Genomic DNA, 26,367 nt, shown 5'->3' with positions numbered 1-26,367 from the left:
GTGTATGGGTATGATGTGGGCCATATGGGATAGTGTGTGGCTAAATGTTGTCCCTCAATATTTGCAGGTGACTCTGGTTACCCCAACCTATCATGGCTGCTGACCCCTGTGAGGAATGCCAGGACAAGGGCAAAAGAACATTATAATGAGGCACATGGGTGAACCAGAAGGATCATTGAAAGGACCTTTGGCCTCCTGAAGGCCAGGTTCCGGTGCGTCCATCAAACAGGTGGATCCCTGTGCTACTCATCAAAGAATGTCTGCCAGATAGTGGTGGCATGCTGCATGTTGCATAACTTGGCACTCAGAAGCCATGTCCCATTCCTGCAGGAGGAGGAGGCTGGAGATGCCCGTGTGCCAGCAGTGAACTCTGTGAACAGTGAGGATGAGGAGGCAGAGGATGAGGATGAGGACAACAGAACATCTGTGATCAGACAATACCTCCAATGACAAACAGGTAGGACAGTGTCACTTCCCACTTCTATGCCCACTTACTGTTCCCTCTGGCAATTCATTTGGTGGATGTTGATGACCTGATATATACTCCTCATGTGATCACTGCAACCAGCTATAGGTCATTTATCTATGCTCATGTGCTGTACAGTTCATTTGCAATGTTTGCACCTGTTTCAATGAATACATATTTGATATACATGACATACTCCAAACTTCTTTTTTTTCCAAGGGTGTTTATTGAAGTGCTAAAATATTGAGGGACAAGTGCAATGGAATGGGGTGATGATGCAGGAAACTCTAGAGTATTGTTCAAGTCTGTTTGTAGCACAGATGCATTGTCCAAGGGGACATAGGAAGGGGAGCAATGGCAGTTCAAGGTGGACAGGGTGACAGGGTGGGACACAAGGAGGACAATCAGGAGAGTCTCATTTCCTGGCATGGTCTTGGCAAGTGTCTCTGGCTTTTGTCTGGATCGCAGGGAACGTTTGTGGCGTGGTTCTCCTTGTGCAGGGGGAGGGGTGCTGGTGGCCTGTGAATCTTGTGGAGGGGGCCTCCTGGCTACTAGTGGCAGCGGAGGTGGAAGGCTGTTCAGATGTCTGGCTAGTGGCAGGGGCCCGCTGGTGTGAGACTTCCTCCCTCAAAATATTGGCCATGTCTGCCAACACCCCTGCTATGGAGAGCAGGGTGTTGTTCATGGCCTGCAAGTCCTCCTTGATCCCCTGGTACTGTCCCTCCTGCAGTCGCCTGTCCTCCTGCACATTGTCCAGGATCTGGCCCATCGTGTCCTGGGAATGCTGATATGCTCCCAGGAACTCTGCAAGTGCCTCCTGGAGAGTCTGCTCCCTGTGTCTGTCCTCCCCCGGCACACAGCACTCCTCTCAGTTTCCCTGTTGGCCTGTGCCTCTGTCCCCTGAACCGTGTGCCCACTGCCACTGACCCCAGGTCCCTGATCGTCTTGGGTATGAGGCGTGCCCTGGGATCCCTGTAGAGGTGGAGACACTGCTGATTGATGTGTCCTGGGGACAGAGATGTGGGTACGCTGGGTGGGTGCTGTGGTGGTGTTTCCTGATGGGGGAGGCTCTGTGGTGGTGTGTGAGTGGGCCTGGGTAACCGGCTGTCCAGAGGTCCCTGATGGGCCAGGCAGGTCATCCAGATCCTGAAGACCAGAGTTGCTGTCATCAATGTGGGCCTCTTCAGTTGGGGGACTGGATAGAGCTGGCACCTCCTCTCCACTTACATTGGCTGGGGTACCTGTGGGGATGTAAATGATGTGTTATGGTTTCTGTGTCTGACATATTGTGCATCCGTGGCTTGCCCTCTTTGGTTGGATTTGCCCTAGCAGCTTTCACTTGTGTACGTTGGTGTATTGTGGGATAGGTAGCCCATGCAGGGCTGTGAGTGGTGTGCATGCATTGGTACAGCATGCAGGGCTTGGCATTGGGATGATTGCGATGTGATGGTGGGGTGTGTGGGATGGAGTGGAGAGATGGGAGTGAGGGTGAGGGTGGGGGTATGTGATAGCATGCAGGTAGGGGGGTAGTAGTAGTAGAGAGTTGACTTACAGAGTAGAGTCCTCCTCCTACTCTGGGCAGGCCCTCAGGATGCCGGATTGCCAAGACTTGCTCCTTCCCATGCTTTTAGTTCTGGGGAAGGAGGTGGGGGTCCACCGTCAGTCCTCTGTACAGCGAGCTGGTGTCTTGCTGCAATGGAATGTACAATCCCCCGGAGGTCGTTCCACCTCTTCCTGATGTCATCCCTAGCTCTTGGGTGCTGTCCCAAGGCGTTGACCCTGTCCATGATTCTCCGCCATAGCTCCATCTTCCTAGCTATCGATATCTGTTGCAACTGTGCTCCAAATAACTGTGGGTCTACCCTGATAATTTCCTCCACCATGGCCCTTAGCTCCTTCTCTGTGAAACGGGGGTGTCTTTGTGGTGCCATGGGTGTTGTGTGAGGTGTGTGGGTGAGGGTGTGTTGTGTAATGTGTTGGGGTGTGTGATGTGGAGTGCGTGAGTGGTGTATAGGTGTGAATAGTGTGTGGCTTTAGCTGTCTCAGTGGTGTTGGTATCTCTCTGCTGGCTATGGTTTGATATTGTAAAGGGTCGTGGGTAATGTGTGTGTGTGTGTTTTATAGTGGTGAGGGTGTGGTGTGGGTATGGGTGTCAGGTGTGTGTTGTTTGAATTGTCCAATGTGGTGTTGTTTTGTATGTGGGTGTCCATTGTGAGCGCAGTGGTATGTACCGCCAATGGTTTACCGCCGTTGAATGTCCGCCGTGGTGATTCGTGGGTCAAAGTGTGATGGGTGGTGTTCTGTTGGCGTAAGGGTGTGGGTTTTGATACCGTCCCTTTATCACTGTCCTTTGGGCTTGCGGATTTGTGTATGTGGCCAAATACTGATGGATTGGTGTGTGTGTGTGTGTGTGTGTGATAATATGGTGAATGGATATCTGCCGCCGCGGCAGTAAGTTTGCAGCCGTCAGCGTGGTGGTAAGTGGGATTTACCGCCAATGTCATAATGAGGGCCTAAGATTATGTAATAAAACACCCTGTTGCCATGACACAGTGAATTACACTGCTCCAATGGCCACTAAGTAAGAATCAAAAAGTTTATTTTATCTTGCCCACGCAATGTTGGTTCACCGACATCACTCAAAAATTGCAGAAGTTGCAACATCATGCCTATGGATGTCATTTCAATTTTGTTAAAACCACAACAAACAAAGTATCAAATTACCACAATAAACGTAAAAAATTAAATGAACAACTACAACATACATGCTTTTCAATTATATTTTAGTTATACATTTCTAATCAAATGGTATCAATCTAGTATCCCAACAGTGTACCAGAATGCAGCTTTTCCCAAATGCTTTCAATAATTCACTAAAGGATTAACTACTGTACAACTTTTAGTTCAGACTTCTTCCACAGAATGTGTGCATCACTGAATGAGGTTAAAGTTATACTTGTATTTTGACAGCTAGTCAGTAATTTCTTCCTTTTGTAATTCTGTAACACAAGGTGTGCGCATCACTGAATGCATGTATGGTTATTCCTGCACTTGTGACAATTAGTGCCTTACAAAGGGCTCATAGAAGCTTGATGCACAAAACACACTTTACCTTCCTCCAAATTGTTGCTTCTTACTTTATTACAGCAACTGATTTACTAAGTGAGATTGGCATAGAAGTGCTGGTAACCCAGTCAGGGTCGGATTGGGATCATAATTAGGCCCGGGCAGCTCCCAAAAAGTGGCCCACATTCGTGGACAGTGCCCTTTCATGACATACTGATTGCTTAGTCTCACTAGACTAATTTTTAGAGAAATGTGATGGGGCGCGGGTCAGGTGAAGCGCACAGCTGCTATTGCTCCAGTAACAGAAAGGTGGAGGCCAAAGGCCACAAAATCACCTCACCCCGAGTCACCTCCTTCAAGCCCACCATAATCTCAGGACAATCACCTGGCAGGGGAGGTGTTAAGAGAAACACATTGCTGCTTCTCTACCGGGATGGGGTGAAAATGACCTAATGGACACAAAATCACCTGCCCGCCCCCTCCCCCCGAGGGAGGCCCTGTAACGGCCCGGGGGATATGGGGCCAGAGAAAAGACATTGCTTCTGGGCATGGCCCTCCCACAGGGGGCTAAGGTGAGAATGGCCCGAGAGGAAGAGCAACGACTGGCCCCTAGCAAGGCCATCTCAGCCTAACCCCTCCCTCCATCATATCCTGAGGAGTGATGATCGCCTGCTGTGGGCCAGCTAACAAAGGCCCTACAAATGGCTCACAGGTCACCCTTAGCCATTTGGCCCATTGGCCAATGCCTGACTGCCTGCCTTACCAATCCAACCCTGAACCCAGTGCGGTCACATTGTCTCCCAACCCAAAACAGATGTGTCAACCCTCCCAACATAATGACAAAATAGGAGAAGGCCAATTACAAGCGGTATTGCGACTTGCACAGCGGCCACGTCAGACGTCTCCTGTGTGATGAATTCCTCTGGATGGCTGCCTCTCCTGATGAGTCCATGTGACTTAGACAACCGTGATCCCACTCTACACTTCACTCACAATGCTCATGCACACCAGCATGGCTGCTCTCCACTTCGAACACACACAGCTGTAGCTCACCGTAAGAGGTAAGATCTCCAGATATAGGAATTCAGTAAGCAATACGTCATTCGTAAAAGGCCAAAATTCTTGTGGCTGGTTGGACAGGGACCACGTATGAAGTATTTGGGGGCTTGGTGTTGTCGGAATCCTGTCCCCTCTACAGGCTCCTAAGTCCTTGCCACTTTCTTATGGTGTGTCCTCGAACAAATGCACTTGAGAGCATCCAGTAAGTCAGGAAGGTGTTTATTTGTATTATTCAGGAACAACACCAAAGAGGTCCCACCGGTCCCTCAGGCACCTTCATCTGCTGTTTTTCCCCACCAACATTCCAGCCAGAACCCAATTACATAGTAGCTTACTATGACATCATCAAACGAGTTTCTGGCAATCAACACATAACACTAACCTCAGCTGAAGTAAAAGAAACTCTGCCCTCCCGCAACCCCCAGCACCCCATTAAAACTTGCAGACGGAAAAAGTGCCCCCCGAAACATTCACCACCTAATCTGTGTGGATTTCGGCTCATTGTGTCACCCAGAAATAGGGAAATATATGGAATTGGTAATCCAGGGCCTATGTGTTATTCCCCCTTTCAGAAGAGCACAGGTTATTATTGCCATAACTCATGAGGAATAACCAGCCGAAATCATAAAATCCTGTTGAAATAAAAAGGGAACTTGAAAAGAGTGTGAAAAAAATTACTATAAGAACATGTTTAAAATGAGTTTTTGCACTCTTAGAGAAATGTTGAAAATACAGAAAAACAATAAAACTGTTATCCACATCTAGGCATCTGACAATGGCCCTCATTATGAACACGGTAACAACTGCTGTGTTCATGCTGGCGGTCAAAACACTGACCGCCAGCGTCCCTGGATCCCCGCCGGCCGCATAAAGAACCTTCCTGTGGGCCAGCAGGCAGAAACACTGGAGCTCCACATGGAGCCGCCGCAAATGCCTCTGTGCAGTGATCTGCGCAATGGGGCCCCTGGACTGCCCATGCCTAGTGCATGGGCAGTGCAGGGGCCCCGGTGCACCCCTTCCGTCACCCTTTCCCTGGGAGGAAACATTATCCGAGGGGTACCACCGCTGCCCTGTCGGATAATGTTTCAGCCAGGCTGCCTGACAGAGGAAGCCTGGCGATAAGTGAGGGCTGCCAATGGCGGCCCTCTCCGGGTTCATTATGGGGCGGTTTGGCCCGCCATGCCGGCTGGTGGTTTCACCCTCCAACACCAGCATGGCGGGCCAAAACGTCAACTTCATAATGACCGCCTATGTTTGGAGACCAACAGATAAGAAATGTATGTAACATAACAAGTCGCTCTGTCTGCTGTGAAATGTTTGCTTATATCAAGCTTTTAAAACTCCATCCATGCACTAGCACCATCACCCGCATCACTCACACAGCTTATTCTGTCATGGCACTCACATTTGTGCCTGACTTTAGGGAACGCCTGCTAACGCAAGCAAATGTATAACCTGAATGAATCTCTAGTAAAAGCTTAAGGTACTGAGGCTTGCTAAATTCAAGCCATGTGAAGCCAAACAATGTAGATAGAATTCCATAATAAAGGTTGAGATAGAGCTATTCTCAGATGTCAGATTGCTGCAGCACCGAGAAATCCTAGCTATCATCTCAGACCAAAATAGTGGATCTTGCGCCTTAGGCCGATGGACGGATCAGACATTGATTATAGAGGATGTCAGTAGTGCATGTCATAATCATCACAATAAAAATCAGTAAACAGGAGATTGGCAATCTGATTTCACTGCAATGTCAACACCAGTTTATTAAGAAGATTTGTAAAAATGATTTCCCTATATTAACAATGCTAAGGTCACGAAAATAATTCTCAAACACAAATGATACTTATAAAGAATCATTCATGATTGGTTAGAACGCCTTATATATCTGAGTTTAATCAAAGCATGGAAACAAATTAATTCAAGAGTTATAACACAACTTAATAGCACCAGAATCTGTGCCAGCGAGATAATATACATTGAAGCATTAGATCAAAGAACGTCAATATGAATCATGAGCATGTCATGATAAACTCCCTCACTAACCACTAATTAGCATTAACATTTTGGGCTTCATGTAAAAGTTTGAGAAACACAAATTTAGAAAAAACATACAAACTCGGGTTATAACAAAAATAATATTATTATGCAGCAATTAATTCATGAGTTGCATGCTGGTACCTGTAAACAAAAGACACATATAACAATTCACAATTTATACATTACCCATAAGATCTATGAATAACAACAAGATTTGCATCAGTAAGGGGACACCATCAGTAGAAATGATCTATAAATTCCCAAGTCTACATGACTAAAAAACTCCCCATTAATTCTAACACTGGAAATATCACTGGAAAGTCTCTGGAAAATCTTGTTAAGTCTGCCCAAAGAATAAGTGACAGAACGTTATATTAATCTTTACAAAGCTCACTATTGGTCAGGACATTGGGTGTTGCACATTCAACCAATAAAACTACTGTTAGATAACTGAAAGTTAATTGAAGACATCAGTAACTAAACACAATTATAACAATTTCTTCTTCTCTTCCGTCTAGTCTGTGGCTCCATTGTTCCAACTCGTCAGAATCTCAGGTTCAGGAGCAAACGTCTAACAATGTTGCATCTACTTCCATCCTCCAAGTTAGTTACATTTTCTAAACAATAGGACATTCAAACTCTGGCAATGACCTAATAAATCTGACCTTGTAAGGCAAAACACAAAACTCCACTAGGGGAAGCTATTCACACGTCTACAAACTATTAAACACACTCTTTTTGAGTAAGCATTAAGCAACGAAAAGCAACTGCAAAGTTAGCTAAAGTTAGCCAAAGTAGAAAACAAAATGGTTTATGGTGGCCATTTCAAAAGTCACCCGTTTTGTTAGCATTCATTAGATAAATCACACATTAGTTCATCAAGATCAATACATTATTAATCATAAATTTCATCAGTAAAATGTCTGCTCCTGCAAGGTACAAAGCAAGTTCACATTCCCTCCTCCAGTAGCCCCCTAAAGGTGGGGCCCTTGGCAATTGGCCACTTTACCCATGCCATAAAACCTCTCTGTACTTGAGGGATCTCTGGTGAGACCCTGTGGTACTGTAGACTGCGGAAACTAGCAAACTCTCTGGTGTGAGGTCCTCTAGAAAATGCCTAATGAACTGCAGGTCGCAAAAGCAGCCACATGAATCTGAGTTAACGGACCTCTAATTCCAACATACGTTACTTGCAGAAAGAATGTCTGTTCGGAGGGACCTCAAGTACTGCAGTCTTCATCAGGAAAGTGGCCAATACAGCTTTTCAAAGCCCCAAGGGCAATCAAATGCCATATTTCTCTAAAAGGTTTTGTGTGTTATCTGTACATGAGCACTGTAATTAAAGGGATTTGAGCGTGTAGTAAACACGAGGTGAAACCCAGCAGATCTGCCTTGCACCAGCTGTTACAAACCAGACCAAGTGGCTTTGCCAATGCTTGGTTACGAAAGCGACAGCTCTTGGCTTTACTAGTTCCTCTATAAAAGCCTCATCAGCAAGAACAAGTCTAGAGCCATGTGTTTGCTTATAGAAAGAAATATTGTGAGAACACAAATGTCTGCATAGACAAAGGGCACACGTTGTCACAGAGGTCACATTGTGCTAATTAATCACTATTACGCAAACTGAAGAGTTGACATAATAAAATCTTAACCTTTCATAACAAAGTTGCTGTTTGTTTATGTAAAACTTGTATGTGCTATTCATTCGTCTCCGAGAGTTGTAAGATTTGTAACAGATGGCTGTGTGAACAAAGTCCCGCCGAAATAGACTGCATTCAAGGAAAAGATTAGAAGCAACTTTAGAGGAAAGAAAAAAGTGCTTGGAATAGTTTCCAAGTCAGTATCCAAAATCCAAAAATTGAATTTCCATACCTAGGTAAAAACCACTAACATTCTCATTTTGAGTGGTCACTTAATTGTGTTAGGTCAGGCAACAGCAGTTACTAGCGCTAACAGAATTTTAATGTCTGTGAGAACACTCTAAATCTATTTTTTTTACCTGGAAAATGTTGCTGCTTAAATCACAGGGGAAAGTCTGAGATAAAAGGAGGAATTACTAGATAAATCGCACTCAGATGATCGATTTTCCCAGTTGATTTATTATTTCTCAGGTGAACCTCAGGCTTCAATCTCTAATCGCCATCCTTCAAGAGTTACTGGTGCCCTACATCACTGACTCCAAGATAGGTTGTGGACTTAGGCCCAAATCCAGGGACATCGTCAGAATGTCCTTACTGGTATAGGCACAGAATTTATTTAAAATCTCTTCCATGCACATATCTTTACATGAATATTAGAATTTCTTATTTATTTATATATATATATATATATATATATATATATATATATAACTGAAAAAACACACACACACACACATCTACATATACATATATATAAATGTATGTATATATATATATATATATATATATATATATTATGGACCTCTTGGAACAAAACCAAAGGGCTGCCATGATTTTTTCGAATGTAGACCAGAGTCTTGTCGATGCAAAAGAGTCACGACGACAATTTCAACACTTAGCAGAACATTTATATACTTTAATGAAAAAGGCTGAGAAATTGAGAAAATCTGCATTGAATAAAAAGTGGGAAAGTGAGTCCTTATAGAAATACCTTGAGATGGAGAGAGTTCCCAAAGGTTTACGCATTATGAGAACACCTACATGTGAGAATCCTGATATGTTATATGGGTGGCATTTGCACAATTTGAAGAGCTCAGCAGGTACGCTTGAGATTTTGATCAACTATGCACAAATTGACAGGGAGAGACAAGTGAAACAAATTGCAGCATTGATGGAGAAAACTGACAAATTGAAAATAAAAGTGTGATAGAATCATTAAAAAAGTATCTGCAAGAAAGGTTAAACAATGGTAGAGGAGATTATTCAAAAGAAAGCTCAGAAATATAACAGAGATCGAAGAGACTATAAGAATGGTCAAATTTGTAATTTTTCCAAAAAATGTGGAAAATTTAGGAGTCAGAAGTTGGAAGGTATTGGAAATATACAGCTAGTATCAAGTGATAACCAGGCTGATGTGAATTATAGCTCAGATACTGATGTGGAGAAATCAGGAAGGATGGATACCCTCACATCACTACAAGCTGAATTAGATTTTTTACGACAAGGCAGACATTTCAACAACAAATTGTGGCAGGGAAGACCAAGAGGCAAAGGCAGAAGAAAAAGAGATGAGGTGGCCAAGGAAAAAGATTCAGAAAGATTAGCTCACGAGAAAGCGACCAGAAGCAACAGATGATATTGACAATGGACAATGCAGTAGTAAACCTTTATGACATGGTTTTGACAGAACAAGATGTGAGTCAGCTTAACTTGGGGTTATCCTGTTGTAAACAGAACAGTTTTGATTATATTCTAAGTAGAATTGATGTGTTCCTATTTTCAAGAAAATTGAAGTTAATGACATATCATAAACTGAATAAGAAAGAGTGAGTGATTATGTCAAGTAGAATGGGTACCTCAAGCAATTTATCTGTTGATGATGTCTACTTATTGCAACAACTATGGAGGTTGGAAGCAGGATTTACTAGTGAGCTGGATGAATCCACAATAGTGGAACATCTTGAGAGAGAATGTGTTTGCCTTTCAGAGGAAAGGGGCTCATCATTTAAACTGAAATTCACCATCCCTCTGGTTGGAGGTGATGATATTGATATTTTCTCTGAAGCTGTCATTAAGGATTTAAAAACTTTGAGGGAGTGGAGGACAAGTCTTATGTTGTGGGGATAAGGGATTACTGGATACAATGAGGATGTTAACTGCAAATACGGAAATAGCGGTATTGAATGCTGACAAAGGTGGAAATGTAGTTATCTGGTCCCTTAAAGAGTAAATAAAGGAATCATACTCCCAGTTGTTAAATGAAATGTGTTATAGGAGGATTTATCATGCACACTATGAATCTGTAATGAAAAAAATTGTTATACTTTTGAGAGTGTAGAGAGAGACAGGGTTGTTAAGTGTTGAAGAACATAGCTTTCCTAGGGTTGTTAACCCAACATTTCCAGTATTTTATGTTTTACCCAAAATTCATAAAAATCCCACCAACCCCACTGGGAGACCTATTATTGCAGCCCAACAAAGTTGTTTTGAGAATGTGTCACAATATATTGAATCTTTTTAAAGACCTTTTGTTCAGAACCGTCCATCCTATCTGAAAGATAGTACAGATTTGTTTAGGAGAATATTTGATATAGCATGGGAAAGTGGCCTACTTCTAATGACTTTAGATGTGGCATCACTTTATACAAGTATTCACCAACAAAAATGGACTAAGAGCCACTGAGCACTTTTTAAGAGCCAGACCATATGTTTTTTTTAAACATGGCAACATGCTACTCATTATGATGGAGTGGAGTTAGGAACACAATATTTTTTTATTTGACAGCTCAATTTACGAACAAAAACAAGGAACTGCGATGGTGACCTGTTTTGCCCCCAGCTATGCTAATATACTTAAGGGCTGGTGGGAGGAGAAGGTCCTTAATAATCCCCCCTTGGACTTGTGGCAGGATGATAAAGTATTACAGCTACTATACATAGATGACATCTTTGCGATTTGTGTATTCAGTATTGCAAATTCTGTTTATGAAATCAATTAAAACAATCACAATTTCTCATACACAAGTCAACTTAGTGATAAGGAGATTGTTTTCTTGGATGTGAACGTATATGTGGGAAAAGGGAGACTTGAAACTATGTTTATAGTAAAAAGTGCAAGAAATAGCATTCTTCATGCATCTAGCTCCCACCCCTTACCCTGGATTCAAAGTATACCCTATGGAGAATTTAAGGATTAAACATAATTGTAGCACAGAAGACAATTTTGAAAAAGAAAAACAAGGTATGTTACAAAGACTAAAACTTAGGGGATATAAAAAGAGAGTATTGGATAATGCTTGTAAGAAGGATGTTAAATGTGAGAGTTTAATGTTTAAAGTATCAACAAAGAGAATAAAAGGTACCACACAACAGAGATTTCTTATCACGTATAGTAAGGCACATCTCCAAGTAAGAGCTATACTCAAAATCCTTTGGAAGTTTCTTAAAAGTGATCCAATTATAGGACCAGATCTCCCCAGAAAACCTATGCTGAGTTTCCATAGAGGAAAATCTACTTGGGACTGTATAGTTAGGAATGATGTGAGACAAAAGAGAGAAAGAACCTGGCTATCAAATTCAAAATGATTTGCTAAGTGCACCAAATGCAAAACTTGTAAGAATACACCTAAGGACTGTGAAGAACAAAGATGTGACCTATCCAATGGCAAGCCATAGCAACGAAGACCATGAATGGAGATAGGAAGAGCTCAAATATTCAGTTATAGATGGTGTGAGAAAATATATTAGGGGAAGGGAACAAGGAAAGAACCCTACGAATTATGGAATCTAGATATATTGTGGCGTTAGACAGTAAAGAACCAGGAAGAATGAACCCAGGGGAAAAATTGCACATACATTTTTAGACAATTTGAAGTATATGTTATCTTTATGGAGTCTCTTTTTATTCTAGAATTTTGATCTTAAGAATATTTTTGTAAGAAGTATTTATATTTTGAAATAGTAGTATTGCAGACATTTTGCTATTCCCCAGACTTTGGGCTGTTTTGGATTACTTGTTATTTATTGAAAATGTGTTATATATTTAATGGGTATATAATTGGATATTTATCTCTTCACACACTCTCCTTTTTTTGGTGATATATTGGTAATGAAAATGAGTTTTTAGTGAATTTCTGTTCTCCCTTCTCTGCAGAATGGAGGAGTGTAACATTCTGAAAGATGCAAAGGAGCTATAATATCTTTTCACATTTCAGTTTTTTTTAAATTAATTTGTTATGTTGCTTGAGGGCTGGAGTTTATTTAAATGTCTGTGGGCTTTGCCCAATTTGGCTATATCTACGTTGTTATTTCATGCATTTAAATAATCTATCCTATTTTATTTTATGTTTATGTATTGTTTACTGCACTTGTGGATGCACTGGTCACACATGAGATTGAAGGAATTTATGAAATTTGTGAAAGGCTACTTCACATGACTGCAGGTTTTGCCCACCTGGGCTTTGTTTGCGTTACTAGGTTCCTGCACTATAGTAACCTATCACTATCATTTAGCATCCTTCAGGGCTTTTTTCATTTGATGCTCTCAAAATACGAGATTGAGGAACTTTGTGAGTATGAAACGCTGCACTTTTTTATTGTTTCAGTTTTCCTTTATTTTGTATATATACTTTGGATTGTTTGTTTTAGGAAATTTGTGGAGAAAAGAAATAAAATAAGAAAATATAATTGTACTTCACTTAGACGATTTGTGGATTTAATCATGTGAGTAGGTTAAAGGTTGAAGCAATATGGTACTCACCAGTTGACAAAGGCATTGTTTTGCTAAAACGCTTTCTCTTTACTGCTACTAGTAAACTTTGGTTTCACCGTGATCCCCGAGTGCTGTCCTTCTTTGTATGTGAGGAGAGGAGAGTGTGATTTTAGTTGACACATTTGCGATGTGTCGGGGCAGCACCCCAGACGATCTGGTTGCTACACAGCTATACCGCTGAAAAAGTATGTATATATATATATATATATATCGCCAATAGGTAGTTATTGTTAGGACCTACTTTCTATAGATAAAGCATTTTTGGTTTCATAATAACTTTGACACTGTTTGATGCTTCACAAAGTTTTCCCAAAAAACAATGGTGGTCACTTCAGCTGCTGTCTGTAAAGCTTTGGGGTAATCCAGCAACCGAGGGGCGAGAAAACAGGGGGCCTCAAAACTTATTTTATCATTAATTTTTCCAGAGGGATTTTGGACAACAATGGTACCGAAACTACAGGATGAAATTACAACAAAATTGGTAGAAAGGTAGCTCTTGGTCCAGAAAAAGGCCTGTTTGTTATTTGGTATAAATCATTTGAGTGTTTTTCTAGTTATTAGATGAAAACCAAATTTGTATACATAGGGTCGCGGATTCTTCTTGGATCCTCCTCGGATCCTCTGCAGATTCAGAGGAAAAACAAGGCCTTAATTGGCTGGCACAATGTGACAGAAAAGTTTCGGCCTGAAGGTTGGGAAAAAAACCAGTATAAAAACATTTAAGGCGTCAGGATACAGGTATCCTAACCCGATAGAACTGATGCAGGGGTCCCTCGGATCTTGGGGAAAGCAAGACCCTGTTTTGCTTGCCACAACCTGACACAAATATTAACATGCGTTAAAGAAACACAGAAATTCACTGAAAACATAAAAGGTTATGAGGAAGTTATAGTTAGGTTGACGTTTTATCCATACAAAACAATAGAAATTCAGCAGCTATAGTTATACTTATAGTTATACTTATCGGAAGAAACTATAACTCATGCCAGAAATTAACTTTGGGCAACGAGTTATGGTTTCTTAACATAAGTATAATTATAAGTATCAATATAACTGCTGAATTTCTATGGTTTTGTATAGGTAAAATGTCAACCTAACTATAACGTCCCTGTAACCTTTGGCTTTTTCAGTAAAAAAAAAATATATATAAAAATCATGTTTTGTAATTTAGGATAATTTTGTTTCTATGTGTCATTGCTTAACAAATATGGAGCTTTCTATCCATAACTTTCCTGTAAAAGTTGGTTTGATGACAACAGTGTAGTTTCTACATCCCTTTTTTGGATAAGATGCAAAGGCCATGTGTTGGAAATTGGGTTACTGATTGAGGGGGGCAACCACAATCACTGGCAGGGTGAAACACAAGCACACCATAAATTAACTTGCACTCAACTCTATGGTAGCATGTCACAAAGCAGTCAGGATTAGTTTAGAGGCAGCGTTTAAAGCATTTTGTATAGCACTTCAACAGAAATAAAGTGAAAACACAACATAAAAAATCCCACACCAATTTAGAAAAATAGGATAAAATGTCAATAAATTGTTTAATACCAAAAAAACAAATATCCAATCAGTAGAACTTGAGATATGCAATTGCAAAGATTTAAGTGAAAATAGTGCCTAGAAGCACAAAACGCAAACAGTGGGTATGTGGTCACTCTAGACCAGGACAAATTCACAAATTCAGGATAACCACGATGGAGAAGGCTGAATACAGTGATCAAGTCAGGCCCACTGAACAAAGTACCCGAAATCCTGGTTTGTGGAGCATCGTTTGATCCAGTGTTGGGGATGTGTTGCACAGCGGTAATTCCAAGGAAGCAATGTAGGCACCTTTGTCATCATCGAGGATGTCATAAACAAGGGGCTTGCAATGTGTCAAGGATATATCGCACAGCAGCGGTTCCGAAGAAACTGTGGACTTCGGGAAAAGGACTGGCGTTCGAGATGTGTTGAGCTGCAGTGGTTCCAATGCGGAGCTGCAAAAGCATGCAACACACTTCAAAAGTTTTGCCCATGGGGCCACAGCTGGGCTGGCAGAGCACCACCAGGCCCACTTCCAAGGTCCCAGGACAGTGGTGGCACCACTTGGTGGGATAGGGTCAAGACTCACAACAGGCAGAGTCCAGTTGCTGGTTCAAGGTGGTTGGAGCCTTTTCTATCCTTGAGTCTCTGACCAGGAGTCTAGCGAACTAGTCCTTGGAATCACTGTGGTGGTTCAGGATTCAAGATGCAGGTGCAGTCCTTGAGACTCAGGCAGCAGGGCAGGAGGGCAGCAGCTGCAAAACGTCTGGCAGAGCAGCACAGCAGTCCTTCTTTGTCTTCCACATGTCCCGAGGTGTACTAAAGATTTGGGCATGAGGGTCCACTATTTATACCTGGTCCCCACTTTGAAGTAGGAGAAGGTTGTATAGGTTTCTACCACCAGAGACATCTGGAATTTCATGCCTATCTGCCCTTTGTGATGTGTAAGTGTGGTAGGTTACAGCTACTCTCCCTCATCAATTCAGAAATGGTCCATCCTGCGAATGCCTATTTCTCCTTTGTTTTACTGTCTGGGAGTAATATACAAAGCCCAACTGACAGCTACGCCTAGTCTTGCGACCCAGGATGCGGCTGCAAGCACCAAATGATTGAGGCAAGAAAATGCCAACTTTCTAAAAATTATATAACATAGCGGTTGGATCCATGAAATTCAGCAAGTTTAGACCACAATTAACTATACAATGAAATAAAGTACCTTGTCTGAATCAGTTTGAAATGATTAATTAGTGGTTCCATCAAGACATTTAATTTGCCTGATCACATTGATTCATCAACATTATTTAGCCATCATCTCATTCATTACTTTTATGTGTAAAAAAAAACCAAAAAAAACTTTACATATAATACACACGATAACAAAACATAATTGGACATTTATAATACACATTTAACTCACAAAACCTAGTTTTATGCTGAGCCTACACCATTCAGTGCTAAGTTTAAAAACACAATCAGATTCACATAGATATAACTCCAATCCAGTTCAATTTATTGGAACATAATGGCACAAAATAAGTTTCCCAAATATAGGGGGTCATTACAACATTGGCGGTAAAAGCCGCTTACCGCCGTGCAGAAGACCGCCAACACACTGCTGCGGCCGCGGAATTCCACCACAGCTATTATGACCCACATCTCGAAATCCGACAAAATTCAGACACCCACACAAGTCCGCCACACCAAAGGCCAGTGATAAACTGGCGAAAACAAAACCTCCACCGTCACGCCAACAGAAATATGCCCACGCTATCACGACCCACGAATCCACGCGGCGGTCTTTCAACCGCGATATTCCATTGGCGGTACACACCGCCGCACTCAAAATACACACACACACATACAAAACACCGCCACATTGGACAATTCGAAATACACACACCTGATACACATACACACACCACACCCACACACCCAATACAATATAAAACACACACCCACATCACCCACAAACCCCTACTACCAAAAATTCCAAAAGAAGGCCAGAGAGAGACACCACCATCCACAAACTAGCAGCCACAGGTACTCAACACCATCACCCACACAACTTCCACGCACAAAACACCACACACCACTACATATCACCACAATTATCACCACACACACCACCCCATACATCACCCACACCACCCCATGGCACGGCAAAGACACCCCAGGTTCTCGGAGGAGGAGCTCAGGGTCATGGTGGAGGAAATCATCCGGGTAGAGCCACAGCTATTTGGATCCCAGGTGCAGCACACCTCCATAGCTAGGAAGATGGAGCTATGGCGAAGAATAGTCGACAGGGTCAACGCAGTGGGACAGCACCCAAGAAATCGGGACGACATCAGGAAGAGGTGGAACGACCTACGGGGGAAGGTGCGTTCTGTGGTCCCAAGACACCACATCGCGGTACAGCGGACTGGCGGCGGACCCCCACCTCCTCACCCACAACTAACAACATGGGAGGAGCAGGTCTTGGCGATTCTGCATCCTGAGGGCCTCGCATGAGTCGGTGGAGGAATGGACTCTGGTAAGTCAAACCTTTAACTATCATATCCCCCACCCTACCTGCATGCTATCACAGACCCCCAACCTCGCCCCCTCCCCTATCACTCCAACTCCTCACAAATCGACTAATAACACAAACCACACATCCCAACACCAAGCCCTGCATGACACAACAAAGCATGGACACCCATCACTAAAGCATGCCCACTGCACATACCCATAACACCCCACTCAACCATCATCACACAAGCCCTCACACAGGAAGGCTAGCACTGGGGTACACGGTCACCCACCCATTGCACACCATAACACACACAGATGCAATAATCATGCTTTTACACCCCTACAGGACCACTACCCAACGTCACCAGACAGGAGGGTCCAGACATCTCCACCCCACCCACAGAAGAGTCCCACAGTGATGACAGCAGCTCTGTTCAACTGGATCTAGATGACCAGCCCGGACCATCGTGGGCCTCGGGACAGTCAGTTCCCCTCACACAGGCACAGGCCACAACAGACCTTCCCCCCTCTGGTAACACCAGCACAGCACCCACCCAGCGGGCTCATACCTTCGTCCCCAGGACACGTCAATCAGCTGTGTGTCCACCACTACAGGGAACCCAGGATAACCCACCACCCCAACAGGGAGCTGGGGGCAGTGGGCACACGGTCCAGGGGACGGAGGCACAGGAACACAGGGGAACTGGGAGGGCTGCTGTGCGACAGGGGGCGGACAGGCCAAGGGAACACACTCTCCATGAGGCCTTCTCCTCCATCATGGGAGCATACCACCACTCCCAGGATGGTAACGGTACTGGCCAAGTTTCAGGAGACCCAGCGCATGCAGGAGGAACAGTATTTGGGGTACAGGGAGGAACTCAGAACCATCAGCTCTGCCCTGGGCACCATCGTAGGGGTGCTGAAGGAAATACTTAACACCAGGAGGGACACTGTGGCACTACAAGGGGCCCCTGACACTAGCATGGACGATGAACTGCCCACCACCTCCGCCGGCGGTAGTGGACAGGAGGCACCGCCACAGGACCACCACACCAGCACCCCCCCCTGCAGACAGAGAACCACCCCGCAAGTGGTCCCTGAGATCCAGGAACAAGACAGAGCACAGTGCCAAGACCCCCGCCAAGAAATGAGACCACCCTGATTGTCAAACCACTGTCCCACTTTGTAACCCTGTCTATATTGGAACTGCCCCAGCTCCACTTCCTATGCCCATATGGGCAATGCACCTGTGAGACTAATAGACTGGACTCTGCCATGGACATTCTTCCACCATCCCCCCTCCCCATTTTACTACCCCCTCTAATATTGAGCACTTCAATAAACACCCTTGAAGCACAAAACAATCTGGAGTCAGTCTGTGTTTTCGAAATTGTGTATTAGCAATGACAGTGACAAAATGCTTTTTCAAATGTAATGTCAACATACCTATGTCACACAGCTCAAGTCCATGAGGAATCTAAGCAGATGACACACGTTGGACACCACACCTGTGAAACCGTAAGGGAAAACTCAGTGACCATACACTGGATGAAATCGACAGACAGGATAAAGGTAGAAGTGTCAAAGTACTTGTAGTAGGCAGGAATGTTTTCTCACCTGTGTGTCACTGGAAATATTGCTGGATGACTGAGTCCCTGTTGTCAATGTCTTCTTCCTCTGCTTCCTCCTCATCACTGTCCACAGGCTCCACATGCGTTCGATCACCCTCCTAGTCCGCCCATGGGCCTCATTGTAGCGTTCCTCTGCCCTGGTCCTGGGATTCCTCACTGGGGTCAGTAGCCATGACAGGTTGGGGTAACCAGAGTCCCCTAATAGCCACACCCGGTGCCTCTGGAGTTGACCCATCACATAAGGGATGCTGCTATTTCGCAGGATGTAGGCGTCATGCACTGAGCCAGGGAACATAGCATTTACCTGGGAGATGTACTGGTCTGCCAAACATACCATCTGTACATTCATGGAATGATAACTCTTCCGGTTCCTGTACACCTGTTCACTCCTGTGGGGGTGGACCAAAGCTACATGGGTCCCATCAATGGCACCTATGATGTTGGGGATATGTCCAAGAGCATAGAAGTCACCTTTCACTGTAGGCAAGTCCTCCAACTGAGGGAAAACGATATAGCTCCGCATGTGTTTCAGAAGGGCAGACAACACTCTGGACAACATGTTGGAAAACATAGGCTGGGACATCCCTGATGCCATGGCCACTATTGTTTGAAATGACCCACTTGCAAGGAAATGGAGCACTGATAGCACCTGCACTTGAGGGGGTATTCCTGTGGGATGGCGGATTGCTGACATCAGGTCAGGCTCCAACTGGGTACACAGTTCCTGGATTGTGTCACGGTCAAACCTGTAGGTGATGATCAAACTTCTTTCCTCCATTGTCGACAGGTCCACCAGCGGTTGGTACACCGGAGGATGCCGCCATCTCCTCACATGTCCCAGCGGATGGTGCCCATGAAGGACAACAGCGACCACAGAGTCAAACAACTCAGAGGTATGTACCCACAGTCTACACAGAACACCATTCATACACAAAATGTGGCCTGTATTTGTGTTGTGAGACAAGGCCTAGGTATGTGTGACGCAGTTGGTAATTAGGCCATGTGGGCCCCTGAAATGGCGTCTTCCTGACCTCTAAACTGGGACAATGGGATGTGAGGTAACTGCGCTGGCGTTGTACACCATCGCGGTAGGCGGTTGAAGACCGCGGCGCAATGCTCCATTGGTTAACATTGGAGCCTATGGGTCCCAGGAGCCAATGACGATGTACGCCGGTGGTGATGGTACGCACCGCCGCGGATGTGACCGCCGCGTACGTGACCGCCATTTTCTAGCTGTTGAATCACTCGATACCTGATCTTCGACAGGAGAGGACCTACACTGCAAGTGCTGCTGTGACCTCGGTCTGGAAGAGACAATGGCTCGTGCGTCTGGGGAAAAGGGCCCCTGCCTTCACTGCAGAGGAGTTGGAGAAGCTTGTCAATGGGGTCCTCCCCCAGTACACGCTACTCTACGGTCGTCCAGACCAACAGGTAAGTACACAGGGAGCATGTTGTATGGGCTATGCCTGATTGGAGAGAGCTGGTTGTAAGAAGGAAGGGGGCACAGTTCTGCGTGCATGAAGGACTGTGGATGCATGAGCCACATGGCAAGGGTAGGGATGTGGGCCACTCACTTTGACGGTGCAGTTGGTAATGACTTCACTTCTTCTCCTGTACATGTTATGTAGGTCGGCGCCCACCAGAAGAAGGATATTTGGCGTGCCATCGCCAAGGACGTCCGGACCCTGGGGGTCCACCACAGACGGAGCACCCACTGCCGTAAAAGATGGGAGGACATTCGCCGTTGGAGCAAGAAGACGGCGGAGGCTCAGCTGGGGATGGCCTCCCAACGTGGGAGGGGTGTCCTTCGAACCATGACCCCCCTGATGTTCTGGATCCTGGTGGTGGCCTACCCTGAGTTGGATGGGCGCTTGAGGGCATCACAGCAGACACATCATTCAGCGGACTTTGCGCACAGTGAAGGAGTCTGGGTGGGGGAGGAGGGCTGTGGGTTTCCATAGGCCAGGGCGAGTTCCGTAGGCTAGGCCCCTCCGTGTGTCAGGCCATGTGGCACCCCACCCCACCTCTGTAGAGTGCCAAGTACAGGTATTCATGCCCCTGTGTCATCTATGTGTGCAGATGTCGTCCATAGCCTTGAAGGCCATTTCCCAGGAATTGCACCTGTAGAACCCAACAGCGTGACGTAGTGCAGGGGGCTGCTGTGTCTGTATTGTCCGCCAATGGTAGCGGTAAGCCATGCACTCAACCTGTCTTTGTTCTGTCGTCCCCCCCCTTTTTGTGGTCTCCCTGTTCTTGTGTGCATTAGCATCATCAGGCGGAGGTACAGTGGCACCGCAGCACGAGGGGGCTGCATCCCACATGGCCATGGAGGGCCACACTACGGACTCAGAATACACCAGTGGGATGGAGGGAGAGGGGAGCACCACGGCGGTCACAGGATCTGCAACCAGCGACACAGACTCATCCTCCGATGGGAGCTCCCTAGTGGTGGAGGCAACATCTGTGCCCCTCACTTCTACAGGTACAGCCGCCACCCCCCCTACCAGCACCGCCCTCCCAGCAGCCCCTCAGCCTTCGCCCCGTGCCCGCTCACCCAGGAGGGTGGGCATCACCTTAGCCCCAGGCACCTCAGCCCCTGCCCCTGTCACCTCTGCTGCCCTCAGTGAGGAGGCCATTGACCTCCTCAGGTCCCTCACTGTTGGGCAGTCTACCATTTTGAATGCCATCCAGGGTGTAGAAAGGTAGTTGCAACACACAAATGCATTCCTGGAGGACATTCATTCTGGTCAGGCTGCCCTTCATCGAACCCTTCAAACTCTGGCCTCAGCACTGATGGCAGCCATTGTCCCTGTGTCTAGTCTCCCCCCTCCAACTTCCTCCACCCAGACCCAATCCCCTGTACCTCTGCCTATCCCAAGCACACCATCAGACCAGCTTGCACACACCTCATCACACAAGGGAAGCTCAGGCAAACATAAGCACCACACATCCCACAGGTACTCACGCAAGCATCACACACATACAGACACAACAACATCCACTGCCTCCACTGTGTCCCCCTCCTCCTCGTCTCCCTCCTCCCTCCCAGTCTCGTCTACACTCACATCTGCATGCACTACAACTACAGCCACTACGTCCCGCACCAGCACACCCACCACCATACCCCGTTCACCTGCACTCACCACCCCACTACCATTTCCACGTCCCCTGTGTCCTCTCCCAGTGTATCTGTGATGCCCCCTCCGAAGATACACAAACGCAGGCACACACCCACCCAACAGCCATCCACCTCACAACAGCCTCCAGCCCATGCACCTGCACCCAAATCCACAAAAGTTACACCTCCTACAACCACCACCTCTTCCTCCACTCCCAAACCCCCTCCAGCTACCCGTCCCAGTGTGTCCAAAAAACCTTTCCTGTCCACCCTTAACCTATTTCCCGCCCCTCCGTCCAACTCATAGGTCCCGTACTAGCACCTCAGCCAAAAAATCTCCGGGACCAGTGGTGCCTGTTGTTACAGGTATGTGGAGTGCACCGGCCACCAGGCCAGCCAGTGTGGCACGGAGCCACAGCACAGCCAGTCCCCCCCTGTGAAGCACCAGAAGTTGGACAGTGCCCGACGGGAGAGGGGGAAGACTCCAGCCAGCAAAGCCGCTCACAGGGGTCCCGGGGGGAGTGCCCCATCGTCACTGCCCAGGAGGCCACCGCCAGCCTCATCGTCACTGCCCAAGAGGCCACCGCCAGAGTCACTGCCCAGGAGGCCATACCCAGCCCCATCGTCACTGCCCAGGAGGCCACCGCCAGCCTCATCGTCACTGCCCAGGAGGCCACCGCCAGAGTCACTGGCCAGGAGGCCACCGCCAGCCTCATCGTCACTGCCCAGGAGGCCACCGCCAGAGTCACTGCCCAGGAGGACACCACCAGAGTCACTGCCCAGGAGGCCACCGCCAGCCACAGCCCAGCTGGCCAGGAGGGCCCCGCGAGCCACAGCCCAGCTGACCCATGAAGGACCGCCAGCCACAGCCCTGCTGGGCAATGAAGGACCGCCTTGGCAAGGACTGCTGAACAGGGCAAAGACCGCCATGGAAAGCACCACTGAACAGGCCAAGGACTGCTGAACAGGGCAAAGACCGCCATGGAAAGCACCGCTGAACAGGTCTGACACTGGCAACTCAAGCACCGCTGAACAGGCCAAGGACCGCTGAACAAGGCAAAGACCGCCATGGAAAGCACCGCTGAACAGGTCTGACACTGGCAACTCAAGCACCGCTGAACAGGCCAAGGACCGCTGAACAGGGCAAAGACCACCATGGAAAGCACCGCTGAACAGGTCTGACACTGGCAACTCAAGCACCGCTGAACAGGCCAAGGACCACTGAACAGGGCAAAGACGGCCATGGAAAGCACCGCTAGCCCATTTGCGGCAGGGCCAGTGACGCAACTGGGACCGTCACGGGGTGTGTGCTGCACTCTGGGCACCAGTCCCCCTCCAGAACCAGTGGAGAACAGCATCCACTCCGTCTGTCCTGAACAGGATGAAGCACTCTGGGCACCAGTCCCCCTCCAGAACCAGTGGAGAACAGCATCCACTCCGTCTGTCCTGAACAGGATGAAGCACTCTGGGCACCAGTCCCCCTCCAGAACCAGTGGAGAACAGCATCCACTCCGTCTGTCCCGAACAGGATGAAGCACTCTGGGCACCAGTCCCCCTCCAGAACCAGTGGAGAACAGCATCCACTCCTTCTGTCCTGCACAGGATGAAGCACTCTGGGCACCAGTCCCCCTCCAGAACCAGTGGAGAACAGCATCCACTCCGTCTGTCCTGCACAGGATGAAGCACACTGGGCACCAGTCCCCCTCCAGAACCAGTGGAGAACAGCATTCACTTGAGAGACTGTGGCTTTGCACTCCCCAGGATTGAACAGTGGGCAACCCACCCACTGTAGAGACTTGAGAGACTGTGGCTTTGCACTCCCCAGGATTGAACAGTGGGCAACCCACCCACTGTAGAGACTTGAGAGACTGTGGCTTTGCACTCCCCAGGATTGAACAGTGGGCGACCCACCCACTGTAGAGACTTGAGAGACTGTGGCTTTGCACTCCTCAGGATACATCAATGGGCATGGAGCCCCCTCGTGGATCTGGCGTGGTGCACTCATCTGGCTGAGGTGCCCCCCCTTCCTTTCCCCCTGAGGGGCCTGTTGTATTTCGATCTGATGCCCCTGCAGTGTTCTCTCCGTTTGGATCGGGTATCTTGTGTGGGCCTCGCCCATGCATTTTGGGCCCAGTGGTCCACGGGCTATGAATGGTGCAATACCTGCACTACTAATCGTGGTGTATATTTTGTTTATTGTGTATATATATATATGTATATATTTGCTTACTGTATTTTGATATATTACAATGGTTCCACTCATTTACTTTTGTCTTTGCATTCTTCCGGGGGGGTTGGGGGGTGTTACTGTAATGTATAGTTATGCATTGGTGTGGGTGTTGTAGTGGGTGAGGGTCGGGTGGGGGTTGGGGTGTTGAGTGTGTGTGTCCCTGTGTTTTTGACTCCCCCCTCCCCCAATGTCGTAGGTGCAGTACTCACCGTGGTCTTCGCCGCCGGCGTTGGTGATCCTCGTAGAGGAGCAGGAAGACTAGCGCTGGCAGAATATGGAGGTCCGGCTCCATGGTGCCCTCCTTCCTCGTGGAGTTTGTAGAGGTGAGCGTCTTCCCTTTGAAATGGCGGTTTCCGCCGTGTTTTTATCCGCGGTAAATCCACCCCGGAAAAGGTGGCGGATTGGTAGGTTGTGATACTGTGGGTAGTACATTGTCTTCCGCATGTCTGTTGGTGGTGACCGCCGCGCTGTTTGTTTGTACCGCCGTGGCGGTCGGAGTGTTAAAGTGGCTGTCTTTGTTGGCGGTTTCCGCCACGGTCATAATTGCAAATTTGTTACCGCCGGCCTGTTGGCGGTCTTACCGCCGCTTTAACACCGTCCGCCAGGGTTGAAATGACCACCATAATGTCTGTACTCCAGTTTGTACAATAAACCAGGAATTGATATAAGTCCTTTAATTAAGGCCAAGATAGTTGTGGGGGTCCACTAAGCGTGTAATTAAATTCAATCAACAACCTAGTAAAATGTCAGCGTATTTCAAGCCATTCAGGGTCTCCTCAGGACATGGAACTAGGATGGCTGTAGGAAAATTACACATAAAAAAATATTGTGAGAAATGTAGAGCATTTATGGAATTATTAGACATGAGTGCCACCCAATCAATCACTGTATACCTTTACTTTGACACATGAGCAGTTTAGATAATTCCATCTTTCTTGGTAAGTATGTGGCTTAACTGAACCATGTTTGCCAAGCTGTACTTTAAATGAAAAAAGAAGGAAGTGGGAATAGGACTTCTAGGGGAGCATGGTCAAGCATTTACTACTTGGTAGTATCTGATGGCTAGTATCTGACTACATAGCTGCCTGATCTAAGACCATTGATCATATGCCCTGTACACACTATGACCATGACCCGCTGTGACTGAACCTGGACCTGGCAGAACTGGGGACTTGTGCCTTCATCCAGTTAGAAGCTTCTGCTGAATGCTCTTAGAGATCCTGTATGACACAAAAAAAGCTGTACTTGAGTACTTTTCTACTAACGCTGGGTCAGTGGATTCCCCGGGATTGCTGTGGGAGGTTTTAAAAGTCTCTATCCACAGGGTGTGCATGGCAACCCAGAGAGGGGTACTGGGAACCACAAGGGAGCTTTTGGCCCACTTAGGGAGAGATCTAGGAGAGCTCAACAACTATTATATAGCTACTGGTGATAGACATACACTGTTACAAAACCGAAGTTTGCTGTTGGAATACCAGGAAGAAGCAGAAAAGGAAATTTACCACATACCCAAGGGGGCTAGGCACTATGGGGAGGAAGACTGAGCTGACAAACCCTAGCCTTGCTGCTTCGAGCAGCACAGACTAGCCCCTATATTTTTGATATCCTAGATGATGTGCATCAACCCCACTACACTACAAGTGATATTATAAGGGTCATGACAGAGTATTACTCCCAACTGTATAGCTCAAATCCTGCACGAAAACCCAGTTCGCTCAAAGATACTTTAAACACCATTCATTTGCTATGGCTGAATGATGCACATAGACAGTACCTAGACATGCCTTTTCAGGAGGACATTGTACAGGCAATACATGGCATGCCTAGCAGTAAGGCACCGAGTCTGGATGGCATAACAATCCACGTTTATAAAGAATACTCTGAAATCTTGGCCCTTCACTTTAAGGCTATTTATGAGGAGGCTCAGAGCACTAGCATCCTGCCTCCGACGGTCTCTGAGACACTCACAGTGACTATACTTAACTTGCAGACATTGGGGGTCATTCTGACCCTGGCGGTAATTACCGCCATGGCGGAGGTCGGCGGTAGCACCGCCAACAGGCTGGCGGTGCACCGCTGGGCATTCTGACCGCGGCGGTTCAGCCGCGGCCAGAAACGGAAAGTCGGCGGTGTCCCGCCGACTTTCCGCTGCCCTTGAGAATCCTCCATGGCGGCGATGCGCGCTCCGCTTCCATGGGGATTCTGACACCCCCTACCGCCATCCAGTTCCTGGCGGTTCTCCCGCCGGGAACAGGATGGCGGTAGGGGGTGCCGCGGGGCACCTGGGGGCCCCTGCAGTGCCCATGCCAAT

Source organism: Pleurodeles waltl, chromosome 2_1 (genome assembly GCF_031143425.1).
Source record: "Pleurodeles waltl isolate 20211129_DDA chromosome 2_1, aPleWal1.hap1.20221129, whole genome shotgun sequence".
Classification (NCBI taxonomy): domain Eukaryota; kingdom Metazoa; phylum Chordata; class Amphibia; order Caudata; family Salamandridae; genus Pleurodeles; species Pleurodeles waltl.
The sequence above is the reverse complement of the archived record's forward strand: the minus strand, read 5'-3'. Positions refer to the sequence as shown.